At 47.0% G+C, this 13492-nt stretch overlaps 1 pseudogene; it reads left to right on the top strand.

The window, feature by feature from the left end:
• Positions 1–11893: 11893 nt before the first annotated feature.
• Positions 11894–13066, top strand: LOC144326459 (E3 ubiquitin-protein ligase RNF4 pseudogene; annotated as a pseudogene).
• The last annotated feature ends 426 nt before the right edge of the window (positions 13067–13492 follow it).

Genomic DNA, 13492 nt, shown 5'->3' with positions numbered 1-13492 from the left:
ACCTCCATAGGCTTCGGACAGGGCCACGCCCCCGGAGTCCTTTAACGGACTACCCTTCGCTCACTGGGGGGAGGTGATGGCGTTCCTCCCCCCCCACACATCCTCTTAACCCCTTCCTACCAATTCCTACCGCCACACGAGCAATCGCTCGCCGCCAATACTCTCATGCCTGAAACCAATTTATTATCCCCTTTGCTATATCCATCAGCCAAATATCATTTCCAGCATCCGAAAGATGCACGCCATCACACCGGTAGAGGGCCTCACAGTTGAAACATATGCCCGGGTGTCCAATGACCTTCCCACCCAGGGCTGCCACTCTACGCACCACCGCCCGATCCAAGGCTTTCCTAGCCCTATTCATGGCTATCGGGCACCTGCAATCTCTCCAGACCCGCCTCTCCATCAACGAGGCCCAAATAATTGTGACATTCGGGTAAGAGGCCTTAAGCTCCTCAAAGTCACTAAATATGTGCCACTGCAAATCAACTGCCTTTCTGTAAGCCAGGTCATTCTCTCCCAATTGTATCAGTAAAGCATCTGGGGGGCCCTCCGCTGCTGCTCTGGTCTTAATTGCGGGCAGCATCTCGGCCCAGCGCATTCCCCTCCGAGAGACCCAGGATATAGTGATGCCGGACGGTAAGCCAAGGCGCGGCCCGAGACCGGAGTTGATGGCGCGGACCCTGGCCCAATGCACAATGCTGTGCCCGATTATCCAGACGCGCACCCCCATATCTCCTGTAAGAAATTGAAAGGACAGGCCATGGTCAGTCAACCCCAGTTGAACCGTCATAAAGAACCGTCATAAATTTTTCCTAATATAGCGTTTATAAGCATCCGATTTCCAGCGGCCTAAGTCCTTAATCCTCTCAGCAGTAAGGCCCAGGTGCATTGCTGTGGTGGCCGCTCGTGCCCCAAGGAGTTTTGCCTTGCCAAAGCAATTCATTGATTGCAATTTTAATTTATTTAAATAAGCCTTTCTATATATATAAAAGTAGATCTGTTAGTTTATAAGGCTATATTTTATCCGGCAATTTAATTCATTTGGTAAATTGGCAAAAGTGCTTAAGGGCTCCTGGGAGCTTGGTTTTGCTACTTAGGTTTGCTGCATAGGTTTGCTGCATAAATCAAGTTATCCCTCTCCACTGCTGTATTGTTGGGTACAATTCATAGCTCAACCTCTTGATTGCTGCATAGCTGCGTGCTTTATCAAGTTTAGCTTCTGTTTATTATAGATTTAGCAGGCAATCCGTTTTAAGGGATTAGCATTAAGCAACAATAAATAAACCGAATAAATAAAATAATTAATTAAATAAATAAATAAGTATTTAGGAAGTTGCATCGAATTCATTAAATATAACCAGTTAAACATAACTAGTTAGCGTTTGTACCAGTGCAGATAATACTGACCTACTGTCATATTGCCTGCTGCAAATACTATCAGTGCAGACAATACTGACCTACTGTCATATTGCTTGCTGCAAAATACTACCAGTGCAGACAATACTGGCCTACTGTCATATTGCTTGCTGCTAAATACTACTAGTGCAGACAATACTGGCCTACTGTCATATTGCTTGCTGCTAAATACAATTATTGCTTGCTGCTCGTGCATATAAGCTGAACTAGTTGCCACTGGCCTTATTGAACTAGGTTAATCAAGAGTCTTGACTGCAGCTATGTCGGCTCAAGAAAACCAGGTAAATTCCGCCGTAGCTGGGGGGGCACAGGGGAACCAGGAGGAATCCCAGCCCTTTGTTATACCAAGTAACCCGCAGGCATTGGCACAGTTTTTCACGGCTTTTCAGGAATTTTACAGGCAAAGCAGGTCTGCGGGCCAAGTGCCAGCAGCGCCAGTGGCAGCAGCAGCGGCACCAGTGGCAGCGGCACCAGTGGCAGTTGCACCAGCGGCAGTAGCACCGGTGCCAACGGCACCTATTGCAACACCAGCGCTTGGCCTTCTGGCACCTGCAGGCTAGGGAAAGAGCTCTTTGGCTCCCTGGGGTGGAGCTCCTTCTCAGCAATAGCACTGTCTGCTCATTCCCAACTTCTTCAACCAGTGCCTCTGTGCCTTCTGTAAATGTCTGGAGTTAATGTCTAGCAGGAAGTGTCTGTCCTCTCCAGGATGTTGAAATACTGAAGAAGGCGCCCAATAGCCCTAAGACGGGGGCGGAAACAGTACTTAAGGGTGATCAAGCATTGCCTATGAAGGTCCAGGAGCCTGTAGAAAAACTCCAGCCATTGCCAGCAATACTCCAGGAGCCGCAAGGAAGAGGTATTTTTGAGAATCCTGTCTTCACAAATGCCGGGGACATGGCCCTCCCAGTGTTAAGGTGGGGAGGTGGGGTTGGGAGGTTGCAGATAAGAGTCCAAAGTTAAAAATGTAAAGGCTAATGGAATTCTATTTAAAAATCAAAAGTCGCTGTGGTGATTCAAGTTATAGTGTCAGACAAAAGACAAGATGAAAAAGGAAAGATAAGGAAGAGAGAAAAGAGATAGAGAGAAAAAGAAGAAAGAAAAGGAAAACACAAAAAATCCTACTGAAAATGGTTTGTTTGTTTGTTCAGAAAAGAGGAGGGGGAAAAACACCATTGTAATAAGTAAATAGAAAAAGTGGGGGAAAGTGGGGATGGAAAAGTAGATATATATAGAATTCTTTAATGAGAATTTTTTTAAAAAAAACTTCATTTGGAGTGGGAACAACCCGCCCCATCTGTGCACCCCAGCGGTCTGTGCATGAGCTAGAAGCCAGCGGCCCAGCCAGCAGCTGACATTGGGAGGTCCAACCAAAGACCTTGCTGGTCCGATATGCTTTTCTCACGCTGCCCTCTGTTGTAAACCAAATCTGCCCTTTGTCCCTTATGGGGTATGCAAGAGCCCGTATAGAGTCCTTAAGTGGGTTCCCTATTGGTAGGAGAAGATAACAGAGGTCAACCAGAGAATATTGAGAAGCAAAGCAGCTAGTAAGCCTGATCTTTATTAAAGCTGTTGCAACAGGGTGCTCCCCTCACACGCAGGAGGAGGGAGGAGGGCCCACAACAAAGGTGTGCCCACCCTTATATAGACATTTTAAATTGCCCGCCCTGGAGTCCAAGACCACCCCCAGAAACATCATACATACATCACAGAAGGGGTCTAGCCCAAGACCACCCCCCAGATACATCACACCTACATCATAGAAAAGGTGGTCTACAACAGAAATCTGAGTGCGTTGTTTATCTCCTGTCTGGCAGGTTACCTGTTAATGGTCACTTGATTGGATTACCTGGGGAACCTGGCCAGTCCTCTGAGATGGTAATCACTTAATTCCTGGGACAATGGGAAGGTTCCCTCTCCCTCCTTGGAGAGAAACATTTGGTCAGTTTGGGAGTCAAAATGGTTTCAGGACTGTATTCCTGTGCTGCTCCAGACATGTGGCTTCTATATTTATGCACGTGTTTGCTTGGTCCATTTATGAACATTTATGACCTATCTAATTCTTATAAGACCACCCTCCAGATGCATCTTGAAAGCAGGCTTCTGGCGCAACAGCCCTCCCCAAGCTCGGAGCACTGGGGATGAGGGGCCTGCGGATCTCCAGAGGCTGCTGGAGCCTGGGGACCACATCTGGAGCGGAAGAGGCACGCCAAAACTCAACTCCTCACCTCGGTCTGGTTCCTACTTCAGCGAGAACTTCTTGGTTTATGCTGTATAATTTATTGGTTTCTGCATTCAAAAATGGTGAGCCGCCTTGGGTTCCTTGGCCAGAAAGGCAGTGCGTTACAAATTAAATCATTCAGAAAGCTGGGGAAGGGACCTCCCAGCAAAGTCCCACCAATTCCTGCAAGCCGGTCGACGGGAAATGAGAATGGGGAGTTCAGGTGTGGTCGACCCCCCGTGGCCCGTCGCTCGCTGGACTGGCAGCCACCTTGGGAAGTCCTCTGCCTACCGCTGAGTTTCCTCGGTGCCGCTAGCAAAGATGTTTCCGCCTCTGTTATCTCCACCTCCCCGCGTCTCCAGCAGCCAATGATCGCTCGGGATCGGCCGCCGAAGAGTGAACCAGAAGCGCTTGAGGCTGCGTGCATCGAGGTCTGCGCGCACCCCTGCGCAATTATGCGCCATGCCAATGATGTCCTGATTCCTCGCGTCACTCCTGCTCTCGCGCACATCCTTCCTCTTCTTTTGAGCCCTTTAAGAGCGGCTGTTGTCAGCACCCCCTCCCTCCTTTTCCTCTAGTCCTCCCAAATCACTACACTTTCATGTTGCCTTTTGGCCTCCGTTGTTGAAGGAGCTCTTTTTAAGAGATCCGAGGTGGCATAGTGATTAGTTTGTCAGACTAGGACCTGGGAGAGACCTGGGTTGAAATCCTCCCACTCGGCCTCGAAGTTCCCTGCGTGTGGCATTAGAGGCCAGTCCATAGAAGCCAACTCCTAGGGGTCGAGGTCCCTTTCCCCACCCCCTAATAAAATATTTGGGTGGGACAGTCGATTATGCGGGAAGGGGCTTACCAGCCCTCCCACAATATTTCATACAAGTCCCCCCCCCCGGGCCAGTCACTGCTTGTCACTCTAGCCTACCTCACAGGGTTGTCGTTGGGATTAGATTGCGCCACTCTGGACGCCACGTGGATGTCACATTGAGCTCCTCCGAGGAAAAGAGGGGATATAAATGCACTGAATGAATGAATAAATAGCACCCGACCAGGGTGTCGTGTTGAAATGTGTGCCCCTCCTTCTCTTTCCTTCCCTTTTTCGTGCGCCCATTTGCTCCACGCAGAATAATAGAAGAACAGAAGAACGTGGGGCAGTTGCCTTTTGCCAAGTCAGAGACTCCTGGTCTATAGAGCTCGGAATTGTCTCCACTGACTGGCAGCATCTCCTCATAGTCTTCTCCCAGCCCTGCTTGCTGGAGATGTCCCTGGGGACTAAGCCTGGGACCTTCTGAACTATAGCCCTTCTCCGCCCCTCGCGGCGACCCCTGGTGGATAAAGCCACGCGAAGGCCAGTCGCAAGGCATCACAGGGTATGGGCACTCTGCATGCACTCAAAGGCACTGCAATGGTATTGCTAGAGAGTGCTGCGATGGGATTCAATCGGGAAGGGAGAACCCTGTACCTCTGCCACCTTAAGCTCCTTGGAGAACGAGGTGGGATACAAATGCAAACAAAGAAATATTTTGGACTACAACTCCCATCAACCACCATCAGCTGGGGCTGAGGGGAATTGTAGCTCAGAAACCTCCGGGGTGAGGCCCAAGGTTTCATCACACCTGCTCCGCCAAGGCACAGAACAGAAGAATCTGGTGGACACTGGTGTCCATCTAACCCACCGGTATTGTCTGCTGTGCTGGCACCAGCTCTCCGGCCAAGGGTCCTTTTAAGGGGGGCGGGGGTGCCAGGGATTGAACCTGGAGCCTTTGGCATGCAAAGTAGGGGCACTTCACCACCGAGCAGATCTCCCCCCCCCCATGGTGCCTGCTGTCAGAGGGGGCTCCGGCCAGCCAGGTTCTGCACAATGGGCGTGCCCAAGGGACTCCAGTGAGGCCCGCATCCCAGTCCACTGCTTGGCTGGACACTCAGTACTGCTCAGGATAGGAGGCCATTTCCTTGCAATGGTAGAAGAAGCTGAGCACCCGATTTAAAGAAAAAATAAATAAACAATGTAGTATGTAATATGCATAGCATGTATCCAGGAAAAATAGAGCTTGCAAATTTACACATGGGTCATCACTTCTTATTGCTGAGAATAAATTGGGGATCTTGTGTGACATTGTAATGATTCTGATTCTGATTATATTTAGACCCCGCCCACCCAGCTGGGATTCTCCAACCACAATTGTATGCTGCCACAGAAAGAAATATTAAAAATTAAGAAGTTTAATTGTTTGCCCACAAATCTTTCCCTATAGACCAATATTTGGATTCTTCTTGAACATTCTCCACAGTTTGAGGAAGTTCCAGGCAGCTGTAAAAGTTATAAACAGTTCCATGAAGTTTTAAAAAGTGCTCATAGTTATGAGTAGTAACATTACATATACGATGTTTCCAACTTTTCATTTTGGGGCGACCATTTTCCGTAACTGAGAATACTTAGTCCCTTTTCCAGTGTTTCTAAGCAAAAGTGCATCCCTTTATGATACAGGAAACTGTTTTGGGGGAAGAAAAGAAAAGTCAACAAGTTACACCCCTAGTGCCCACACAAACACACAGACACGCCTTCTTGGCACTGCCTGCTTTCATCCACATGCCTTGGGATATGTGTGAGGGTGCTTCTGAGCATGTACAAAGTACCCCCCCCCCATACACGAAAACCCTGTCTCCACCGGCTTATCACACAGCTCACCCATGAGCATGCCTGAGTCTGGATGTGCAACTGGAGAGGGTGAGAAAAACAGTCACCCTGAACCAAATTTGAAAATTGCAATGGATAGAGAGGGGGGGGGAAGGATTAGATTCTCAATTATACTCTCTATTGCTTCATGTAGGTTATCAATGGAACCCCTGAAAAAGATATGGCACACAAATGATTCCCAAGGATGGGAATAAAATCTGCTTCCAGATTTCTTTGGGGAAACTCCTTGAAACTATTGCACAGATGGGAGAGCAGGAGCTGGTCGCTCGCGCATGCGCCTGGCAGGGACCTGGCCTCGTCGTGAGCAGCAGAGCTTCCCGCCGTGGGGCTCACGGCGGACTCCCGAGAAGGGCACAGAGGCTGCAGCGCCTGCTGTCGCTTACTCCAAAGTAAGTGTGTACGCACCTACCTGGGACTAGTTGGCCCGATCTGACTCAATGCACTTACTTCTGAGTAGACATTTAGGGGAGGGGGTGAAATGTTGCGTCTGCCTGTTGCGCCAACAAGGAGAGGGAGCTTTCTTGCAGGAAAAGCGCCAGGAAAGTGTTGTTCTTATTACACCTGTTGCTTGAGAGAACTGCCAGCACGGCAAGGAGGCAAGGTGCGCGCCCAAAGGGCGGCAGACCCGTGTATGGCTGCGCGTGTGTGAATGTGAAGTTGCGTGCAGTGGGCGAGAGACGAGCCCTGCAGCCAGGGAGAAAGTGTGGTTCCCACAGGCTTTCTCATGGGAAGCGGGCAAGGCAGGGAAGAGGCGCTTGCCCTCCGAGGCTGCAGCAGGACATGATACAAGAGCGAGCGCGCAAGAGGCGTGAGCCACCCGTGCACGCCAGGCACAGATGGCAGCAGCGGCTCCCTCCGAAAGCGAGGGGCGGGGATTCGTCTTCTGAGGGTATAGGCAGCAAGGAGCCAAAGACAGCTCCCGAGCGTGCAAAGGGAAGGCAGTGTGGTGTGGCGGTTAGAGAGCTGAACGTGGGGGCCGACCTGATCTTACTCAGAGCAGAGCCGCGGACATTACGGGACACAGAGAGAGTTTGGTGAGAGCCTGCAGTTCTATGATTCTTTGAGAGCAGGAGAAGGACTTTTCCCTACCCGCTTTCTCAATGCCATCCATCATTTTTTAAAAAAATCTTATATCTATAAAAACATATCAGTTCCAACAGTCATACAACAGATCTTCTCATCTTATACAATATTTTAGACTTCCGTCAACACCTCTGATGATTTCCCATTTTTTATCACTTATTCTGCATTTCTTAATTTCTAGATTACATTTAATTATCCTGAACTAATAATGCTTTTCATAGTCTTTCTTGCAGTATTTCAAACTATCCACCTTACCAAACTTCTTGCAGTCCTACTAGCGTAATCTGTTCATCACAATTACTTTTCAAATAGTTCATATATTTACTCCAGTCTTCTATGAATCTCTGATCCCGCAGGTTTCGAATCCTTCCTGTTAATTTATCTAATTCTGCATAGTCCATCAACTTCACCCTCCATTCTTCTTTCGTTGGTAGTTCTTTCTGCTTCCATTTTTGTGCCAATAATATTCTTGCTGCAGTCATTGCATATAAAAACAACTTACAATCCTGTCTATTAATATCATCTCCTACAATGCCAAGTAAAAATGCTTCTGGTTTCTTAATCAATGTATATTTCAACATCTTTTTCATCTCATTATATATCATTTCCCGTAAGCTTTTCACTTTTTTGCATTCCCACCACATGTGATAAAAAGGTCCTTCCTTTTCTTTACATTTCCAACATTTATTACTTATTTTATACATTTTAGCTAATTTTACTGGGGTGATATAACACCTATACATCATTTTCATCACATTTTCTTTCAAAGCATTGCATGCAGTGAATTTTAATCCTTCCTTCCACAGTTTCCCCCAATCTTTTCACTGTATATTATACCCAAAATCTTTGGCCCAGTGTATCATAACCGACTTTACCTCTTCATCTTTCAAATGCCATTCAAGCAGCAATTTATACATTTTAGACAATTTTTTTTATTTATTATTCAATACATCAATTTCAAATTTTGATTTGTTATCATCAAATCCTTTCCCCCTCAAATCCTGTTTAAACATTTCATTGACTTGGCAATAGTGCAGCCAATCACTTACATATTCTTTAACCTAAAAGAATAACCACTTTAACCCAAGTGGTTAGCACGCTGTCCACCAGCCCAAAGAGTGCTGGATTGTCTGTGTGCCGCTTGTTCGCTTATGGTAGTCTGTTGTAACATACACAGAGCTACTCTCTCAACCGGAAAGGAGAGTAGAACACTTCAAAATGAATAAATTAATCAGCCACAGGTTTGCTTGATCTATAAGTGATACGTTGTGGTCTTAATATTGATCCCTTAATTGGTCATGGGGTTTTCAATTCAGCTATGCAGTTGTTCCTCGCAATATTGACTTGATAAAATGCTTATGACCCTGAGAGGTAGTGCCTGGCCCATGGTCACTCAGTGAGCTTCATGGCCTGCTGTGGATTTGGACCCTGGTCTGCCCAGTCTTAGTTCAACCCTCTTAGCACTACCTTTTACTGAAGAAAATAAACTTGTTCAGAAACAGCATAGTCAAAGAGCATACACCGAGTGCTCCTAGCAGCCTTCTTCATCTTCCCAGAGGCACAGCTCTTAGTTACTGATTAACTGGAGTCCTGGAGCCGCTCCGTCTGCAACAACACAACATACTGGTTGAGACACACACACTCTACACACAGACTGAGGCCCACAGAGATGGCTGGTTACATTTATAGGGAACCCAAGATGAGTCCCGAGTCACAGTGACCCAGCATTTGACTGCTAACACTTAGGCTTGACAGATTTGTGTAGCCCTCGTAGGCCGCGCTGCCTAGGCCTGGCCTGCTTCTGCTCTCAAGAACCTTTGTCTCCTGACAAAACCTCAGCCCTGTCCTTAAGCGCTTAGCCATCTTCTGGGTTCTTGGGACAGGAGCATGCAGCTAAAGTGTCCCATCCTTGCTGCTCCTCACCAGTTCAGAGTCAGGCAGGTCTTTGGCCAGTTTGTGGCGATGCATCGACTTTGATGTGATCGAGAGAAGTGAAGCTACTGTGGAACCATTGCTCTGCCAAGTCCTCAAGGGGCAGTACAGAGTTCTCCTCCCTCCCACTTAGTCCCACAGCCACGCTGAGAGGCAGGGACTGGGCATTCAGTGAGCTTCACGCCTAGTGTGGATTTGGACCCTGGTCTTCAACACTCTTGCCACTACCTGTCAGGGGAACTGGCAAAAAGCCACAGGAAAAGATTTTGCAAGGATACAACAGTCTCTGAATCTGTGCACTTTTGCCCATGCTAGACCCCAGCAATGCTTATGCAGCTGCAGTAAAAGAGCCAGGATGCTTCCTTGGATGTTTGAGCATGGGCCATACTGGAGATCTAACTCCTTTTTGTGTCTCTCCTCCTGCTGTAGGTCCGAGGGCGGCTTCCAAAGAAGCTACTGGGTAAGTTTGTTTTACTTAAAGTCTTTGGAAAAGAGGTGGACAATATTGACGCTGCTTCTGTGCAGTCGCTTTGACTGTGAGCCCGATCGAGATGCACAACAGTGCACTGCCGCCTTGGGCAAACGAGAAGCTATGGAGGGATCATGCAACTTTTTGTTCTTTTCAAAGTTTGCACTTCAAGACTTTTATTTTAAAAAAAAATCCCCTTTGCAAATTCGAGAAGTTTCCCCATGTTGTGCCTCAGCATTTGACGCTGCTTCTGTGCAGCCTCACCAGTGCACTGTGCTCACTAGAAAGACTCCCTTAAAAATCCATTCTTTGCCAAACTCATTTTGGCACCAATGCTCTCCCTGATAACAACAACAACAACAATTTATTATTTATACCCCGCCCATCTGGCTGGGCTACCCCAGCCACTCTGGGCGGCTTCCAACAAAATATGAAAATACAGTAATCCATCAAATATTAAAAGCTTCCCTAAACAGGGCTGCCTTCAGATGTCTTCTAAAAGTCTGGTAGTTGTTGTTCTCTTGGACATCTGGTGGGAGGGTGTTCCACAGGGCAGGTGCCACCACCGAGAAGGCCCTCTGCCTGGTTCCCTGTAACTTGGCTTCTCGCAGCGAGGGAACCTCCAGAAGGCCCTTGGAGATGGACCCAGGTGTCTGGGCAGAACAATGGGGGTGGAGACGCTCCTTCAGGTATACTGGACCGAGACCATTTAGGGCTTTAAAGGTCAGCATCAACACTTTGAATTGTGCTCAGAAACGTACTGGGAGCCAATGTAGGTCTTTCAAGACCGGCGTTATGTGGTCTCGGCAGCCGCTCCCAGTCACCAGTCTAGCTGCCGCATTCTGGATTAATTGCAGTTTCCGAGTCACCTTCAAAGGTAGCCCCATGTAGAGCACATGGCAGTAGTACAAGCAGGAGATAACTAGAGCATGCACCACTCTGGCCAGACAGTCTGCGGGTAGATAGAGTCTCAGCCTGCGTACCAGATGGAGCTGGTAAACAGCTGCCCTGGACACAGAATTGACCTGCGCCTCCGTGGACAGCTGAAGGAGAAAAATAATCATTTCCTTAATAACATTTTAAATTGCGTATTTAACTAAAACAATAAAATTATAGCATATGTATCCATGTTTGTTAACTGATGTGGTTAAACGTGGGGGTTTTTTTTGTTAAAAAACCCAAAAAAACCTTAGACTGAGTTTTAGCACACATGAAAGACTTAAAACAAATACTTCTTTCCTGATGAATAGCCTTTGGACTATAATGTAACTTAAATAGAAAACTATCTTTGGAAAGATCTTTCCTCCAAAAGCATTTTATTTTAAAAATCCAATTTAAATAAAAAACAGATTTTTTAATTATTCTTTTTTAAATCATTGATTTTTATCCACCCTGTTGGATGTCCACATTGAATGTGTCATACCTGGAAAATACCTCTTGCAAGAGCAGCCATAGGAGGTGCGCTCTAGTAGAGGCAACTCCAATGAATTTCATTTAAGATTTCCCATCGTCCTCAGCTTGGCTATGTGCCCTGGTTCTTCTTGAAGAAGAGACATTCATCATGAGTTCTTCCCTTCTCCTTATCAGACTCTTGTATAAAGAGGACTGTCAAGGTAGGAAAAGATGCTCCACCTCGTAATAATCCTAATTGTTTTAGCTAATCTCTTGGCTGAAAGATAGAAAACTAATCTTTGTGTGCCTGCTTCTTAGCCTAATCCTGTTTCTTCCCACGTGAATGCAGTTCTATAGAGTAACATGAAAGACACCCTAACTCAGGCTTCCTCAACCTCGGCCCTTCTGATGTTTTGAGACTGCAATTCCCATCCTCCCTGACCACTGGTCCTGCTGGCTAGGGATCATGGGAGTTGTAGGCCAAAAACATCTGGAGGGCCGAGGTTGAGGAAGCCTGCCCTAACTCCTCAAGATGTTGAACTTGCTCCAGCTTCGGAGTACCTGCTATAAAAGAGACAACTCTTAGAAAGTTACGGTGCTCCAAAGCGTCACCAGTTGCATCAAGTTGCTTTAGAGAGAGCATTCATGATCATCATTATCACATTACAGAATTGCTTGGCGACTAAGCAGGGAGCAGCACACGGAGATAAGGGGGGAAGCAAGTACTCTGCAGCCTGTGCCTCTCCCATCCCTGTGCATCATGAGTTCAACAAGTACAGAATGTAATGCAACCCAGCACAGCAACAGCAAGAGGGGCAGTCGCAACACCTCCGCAAGACCTCCTCATACTCTGGACAAGATGATGGTGGGAACTGCTTCTGAACCCTGTATCCCCTCCTCCTCCGCCTCCGCCTCCCTGCCACACAGCCTTAATGATAGAAGTATGGATGTGGAAGTAGTTGACCTCACTTGCGAAACTTCAGAACCTCTAGTTGTTGATCTTACGCAAGACGCTTCTCTTGTGCTTGTTGGAGAGAGTGGGCAGCAGCCCGATAGAGAGTTCAGACCTCAACCATTGTCTGACAGCCTCATATTTAGTGGTGGTGGTGGTGGTGGTGGTGATAGCAGACACACACAGAGTGGTGCTCTTGCCACTAGAAAGCTCCCCAGAGAAGTGGGAAGGAGGGAATTTGCAAGATCCTCAGGCACTTTGAGTTGTGGAATTTGCATAGACAGCTTTGCAGAGATTGTGCAAAGCGGACGGCTTATAGTGTCAACAACATGTGGCCACATCTTCTGTAGTCAGTGCCTCAGCAATTTTCTTAGGTATGCTAACTTTTGCCCAATTTGTAGGAGGCATCTCACTCCAAAGGAGTATCATCCAATTTATATGTGAAGACATGGGTGTTCCTGAACACAGTCTAATGTGGCCTTCATAAACATGAGTGAACTCCAAAGAACACACCAAGTACAGTATATATGACTTCAATATGACAGTTAGCAATTTCACTTTTTCCCAGTTGGCCTCCTTATAGTCCAGTTGTACTGTTTCAGCTTCGTTTTGCTTTAAGGTTTTTGCAGCTCACATTTTTTGAGGTCTGTAGACGTTTGAAGAACAGCTTGGAGGATATGTCTGCTGCTGCCACATTGCTTTGTGCCGATATCTCATTTCTGTTCTAGTTCTGTTGCTGCTTTGAGAAAAGACTGATGTTGAGTGAACTCATCTATTCAAGACTAGGCTATTCATAGTCATCTATGATAATACAACCTGCAGCTTCTTTTTGCAATTTGCCTTGTAAAAAACCAAAGCCAACCACTCACCGGTGGAAGTCTGTTCCACATCTACTTGTTTTCTAGTGGCAAACCCCTCTTTCTGTTGATGTAGCCCTAATAAAGACCAAGGTTTCTACAACACTGTGGCTCATTTCTAACGCTGCATGCATAAATGGTTTATTACAAAGAACTCCTGGTGGTCCGAGTCTTCTCTTGAAGAGAATACAGCCATCATGCTAGATCTGAGCAGCTTTCCCTGTCCAGGCATATGCTTAAGGAGCAATTCATAGTGGAGTCTGTACCAAGGTTGCCACGTGGGGCAGAATCCAATCGAGATGAGCTAAGCCATTTATGTGAAACACTCCTCAAATGGTTGGAAGAGGATAAAGTAATTCTCTGCTTCTCATAAACGCTTTGCTGTGGGGAAGCTGCACCCATAGGGCCATGTTTCAAGCAGCAAGCATGTAAGACTTGAACCTCGCATGATGAAGTCAACTTGAGTTGCGGTGACTCC

This window comes from Podarcis muralis, chromosome W (genome assembly GCF_964188315.1).
Source record: "Podarcis muralis chromosome W, rPodMur119.hap1.1, whole genome shotgun sequence".
In the NCBI taxonomy this organism is placed as follows: Eukaryota; Metazoa; Chordata; class Lepidosauria; order Squamata; family Lacertidae; genus Podarcis; species Podarcis muralis.
The sequence above is the reverse complement of the archived record's forward strand: the minus strand, read 5'-3'. Positions and strand labels throughout refer to the sequence as shown.